Genomic DNA, 4,985 nt, shown 5'->3' on the forward strand with positions numbered 1-4,985 from the left:
ATGTTAAAACGGGGCCGATACAACGGGATAACGGTTCCACGATCGCCTGCTTCGATTTCGTTCGCGACGGCCGAATTCCATTGTGTGTTGGTTGTTAATAATTGTGGGTTAGTAGCTTGGATATAAATTTGCGTCGCTAACGTCTTCAGCGTGGATTATGGCGCCGGGAGCTTCGAAACATTCATCATTCTAAAACTTCGAGTTTAAGGTTATTAATGGCGAATAAAAGGATAGTAATATAATTATTAATGACGATGGGAGATAATAATAATATATTTGCTTTTGTTTATGGTGTGTACAAGGTACGCCGTAAAATCCGTGAATTTTAACGCAGTTAAAACTTTTCTAGACTTTATCGTCTGTTAGTTGACGATAAGAAACTAAGCACTGCTCTTCCAAGTATTGAAAATTCTGGAAAAACTCGAATTCACCCTTGGTCTTCCATGCACACTCATTCAAACGTCAAGTTTTGTCCGATTTTGTAATGGTTTCCAGAATTGATCACAATCGAAGCCAATTTGAATCGCGCTTCGTCCTTGTCGGCTATTTGAAGGCGGCAGTAGACAAATTTGCAGCCGGTGCGTGAGAACTCGCGTTTGCATGCGTGATTTACACACAGCGTCCACGAATGGAATTCTATAGAACCGTAATTCGCAATTCGATAGCATTGATTGAAAAATGCGCGTGTTTCTGGGGCCGAACAAGCGTCGAATGAACTAGATTACAACAAACAGATAAACAGCAAAAAATATTGATATTTATAAAATTCCATATGCCATGATTGGTTTCATGGTAATCAAAGCTCTATCTGCCTCATCTAAGTAGACTGTTTTCATCCTAAGATTCCTGATCAAATTTACATTTTGCGATGGAGATCGCGCATGGCTGATGCACTTGTTCGTTTATATTTATCCCTGGAAGCCCTGCTGGCTTGAATTGGTCGATTGGCAATGTGTTTTGTTCATGCATTATTCATAAACACTGTTCTTGCTACAATGACGTGCGGTCCAAGCATGATAACAAATTAGCGCTGGTGCATCGCGTGCAACAATAATTTAATTAGCTCGCCTAATAAAACTCCAACTTTACGCATCTTATAACATTTAAATAACAAATATTAATGAGCCCTATACTCGTTCACAATCCACCTTGGAAATACTTTGCGATGTGTGCCGATTTAGATTAAAATAAAACGTTGATTTAATGTTGTGTAAGATGGGCCACGCAGGACGGCAGATGGAACATGCAAGATCTGCCAGGCGACAAGCTGTGGTATCATGTGTGCGCCATGATGGGGCACATGTTTCGCAAGTTGCACAACATCCCAGCCGCAAATAGTACACAGAAATGTAAATGAAATATCATGAAGTATCTTAATAAAGAGACGCTAGAAGTAGAAGAAACTGAAAGGAAGATGTAGTAGGAATGTGCGGCTACACTGGAAATAATGTTCCCGTTCGATATAGCAATCTGCAGTAAAAAGCTCTTGCTTGGAAAAGGCAATATCGCGTGTCAGGCACAAGTCCTGACCTGGGTTAACAATATAATTTTTATGCATTTGTATTATGGCTCATTCGGAAGCGGCCGGCGCTGCGGGCGACGTCCGAATATTAAATGTCGTATCACGTTTTTCGTTGTCACTGGAGATTTTATGAACATGGGCTGCGTTTACCGTTTCGCAGCGGTGCAATTCCGCATACGCGACAATTCTCGCAAATTACACAACCGAAACCATCCAGAATGTTACCGAAAATAAATAAAAGGATTGCTTTATGGCACAAGCTTCGAAAGACGACTGTTAAAACTGAAATAAAATTAGCATCCGCGTGAAATCGGTCTGTACCAGAGACGAAAACACTTTACTCTACAATCGATATGCGCGAGTACCTTCTTCGGATTGCGATTCGCGGTTTTTACCAATCTTGTCTGTCGATGGCAGGCGATGGCAGTGTAGTTGAATAACCGGATCGCAGCCGTGACCCACGCGTTCTGCTAAGCACAGTCACAATCGCCGACCTTGCATTAATTTCGACACCTTAAGAATTTTCCAGTGCTTTACAATTGGTAAAGTTTATTCGCTAGTCCGTAATGGTCAAGTCATGGTAATGGATATACCATGATTTGGTGACAAAGTGGAAAGGTCTTCTTTGGAAACCAGAAGAATATTTCTTCAAAACGGATTAATTTATATAACTGTAAAATGCATTCTGTGTGAATGAATGATATTGTAATAAAAACAACACTTGCTGAGCTTGTAGGAGCAGCCCACGCGAAATTACAAGCTGCTTGCCAGGCTGGTCAAGTTGAAGGAGTTCTTCGAGTTCTTGAGTTTGTTTAGCATCGGAAATTTCCAAATTTGCTGCGTCATGTATGCTTTTATCTTTTATGACTAAAAAACCCCGTTTTGCCACTTGGTACTTAACATATTATTTCAAGTTAGAAGAAAATGGAAAGCGCTATTTGATTGAGAATTGTAAGAAAAAGAACATTTTACTAAGTAGTTTAATTTTCAAATTAAAGCATTGTAGAGAACAGCTATCAATTTCCTTATATTCCCAACTTGCTATTCAATAACAATATCAGGTCATATCTTCATTATTTGCTTATTATAATAAACATAATTTATTTGTATATAATTCGTACTGTGGCACCGGGCCATATAGTTTTAATAAGCGCATGTGACAATACCTACGGCACTTCAGTGATCACATTGACGATTTCGCACGCGGAATTCCACTATTGCTTATCAGTATTGTATAAAGAAGTTGCATTCGCTGAGTTGGCTATCCTGCATTCAACCTTGTTTGTTGCAAATAGTGCGCGTTGTGTTGCAGCGTGCGCGAAGTATTATCACGTGTCCTCGCGTGCCGCCGCTGATTGCGCGATGTGCGCAGCGCAGTTTTGTGCCGGTCGTTGGTTAGGCCGTGTGTGTTTCTCGCGTCTATTATCGTTTTATTTTGTGTGTGTAATTCGGTAAATCGCGTTCATTTCAATCGTCCCTCGACTGCATTTAGTTATTACAGCGGTGTTTAGTGATTATTAGTACATAATCGGGTGTTGAATATACAAAATCGATCATTTTCTTTGCGTTCGTTGTGCGTATTGCAAGATGGCCGCGTGCTATTAACTTGTTTATACTGAATGCACGCGAGATACAGGTAGCATGAATCGGCAACGTTTGTTGTGATCGTTCGGTGTATTTTCGGTTGGGAACCTGGACAATGTTCTTTATAGAAGCCGAGAAGGAACGGTAAAGTGCAGACTTTATTTAATTTTTGTTTCTGAAATTGTTGTCTCTGTTTAATTCACCTATTCATGCATGTATTTTTCTAGAAGTTTCATTCATACACGTGCAGTCAAGTCGACTTTGCCTAGGACGAGGCAGGACAATATCTTACCTTGTTATTGTTGTGAACATACTTAACTAGCTGTGTAATACTACTGTATTTAAAAAGTGGTTCAATTTTAGTTCTTGGTGAAGTGTGCACCAAATATTTGCCCGAAGATCATCTTTTAATGGAGGGCATTGCACATCATTGACTTGGCTACCAGCAGTGGCGTCTGTCCTGTCCATGTTCCAGCGACCTTCATGCACCGCGAGAAATAAAGGTAAAGTGCACGTTTTCATTATTTTTCTTTACTGCAATTACTGTTTATATTTAATTTCATTTAATTCATACGTGGCGGTTAACTTGGCATCACATATATTTTTATTATAATATCAAATTTGTATTGCACTTCCACTATTATGATTAAATTTTATAATATTTTAGAATTTGGAGCGTAAAACACCCACTGATGTATGCTGCGGTGGAAAATACACTCGACAATCTCCTGCCATTTGATTGAATCGCACATATGATCGGCTTTCCAACTACATCATCCAAAGGGACGCCTACCAGCCTGGTGGAAAGCAACTGCGTTTCGACGGGATGCGATACCTGCATATTTTGTCGCCAATCTTACGCCCACACATTATTTTTCAAACTACAGTAGAATCTTGATAACTCGAACCTTGTTAAGTCGTAATCCTCAGTAACTCGAAAAGATATGCTATTCCCTTCCGCTGAACCCCGAACGACGCACTAACTCGAATTTTTTAGACTCAGTAACTCGAACAATAAGTTATTTCCCTGTGAGGCATTACTCGTACATTTTAATACTCAGTAACTCGAACTGCAAATACTACCTCAGTAAGTCGAAGTTCATAACATTTTATGATTTCTTACTCGAGATTCCCGGAGCTCAAAACTCGGGATTCCCGGAGCTTAAAACTCGTGGCAATAAAATCAAAAATAAATGTTCGGGGCTCGGGGCCTCTTATCTATTGTTTTTGTTTTGCACACGTGCAAGGAATGAATTCATTCAATAAACTTTCTAATTTCTAAGAAACACAGATGTTATGTTTCTTCATTTTTGGTCACTTTTGGTTAATTGGCTCAGTCAGTACATATTTGTTTGGCTGTTAACAAGCAACAACATGAATACAATACAGCAATTGATACACTACGAACTTACATTGAAAGATGTAATGATATCGAGTATCATATATTTATATATGAACTAGAAAAAATAATTGATAAAAATCTGTAAATGGCTTGAATCAAACGAAGATAACAGATTTTTATCAATTATTTAAAACATACAGTGTAAGTTCATTTATTATAATTATGTACTTGACTTTCATTTTATGTTACCTAATGTAATTTGTCGTAATAAATGTTCTATGAAATTGTGCCTTTTTATGTCGAAATTTGATGAGTTAACTCTTCATATCTCGAAATTCTTGTTAAGTCGAACACTTGCTATCTCGAATTTTTTTTGGTTTCCCTTGACATTCGAGTTATCAAGATTCTACTGTAGTACAAATAATGCGCAGAGGGAACGACACAAATACCTCCGGACCTTTTAACCACAAACGCATTCTTTTAGTTAACTTATAATTGTATATATTTAGGGACAATCAATTTGATGAATGCTTGTGG

The 4,985-nt window shown here is 38.5% G+C and overlaps 1 long non-coding RNA gene across 2 annotated transcripts; it reads left to right on the plus strand.

Annotated features, from left to right (window-relative positions):
* Positions 1-2,868: 2,868 nt before the first annotated feature.
* On the plus strand, positions 2,869-4,392 carry LOC135792733 (uncharacterized). 2 transcript variants are annotated; one of them, XR_010548444.1, is made up of 4 exons: positions 2,869-3,250; positions 3,334-3,407; positions 3,456-3,609; positions 3,774-4,392. It is a non-coding gene; the product is annotated as an uncharacterized lncRNA (long non-coding RNA). The 2 variants fall into 2 exon arrangements; XR_010548445.1 differs by lacking the exon at positions 3,334-3,407 and having other exon boundaries at positions 3,470-3,609.
* The last annotated feature ends 593 nt before the right edge of the window (positions 4,393-4,985 follow it).

This window comes from Atheta coriaria, unplaced genomic scaffold (genome assembly GCF_025399875.1).
Source record: "Atheta coriaria isolate IRGN ID8LTWV9N9 unplaced genomic scaffold, Caltech_Dcor_3.1 hic_scaffold_1_pilon, whole genome shotgun sequence".
Taxonomy (NCBI): Eukaryota; Metazoa; Arthropoda; class Insecta; order Coleoptera; family Staphylinidae; genus Dalotia; species Dalotia coriaria.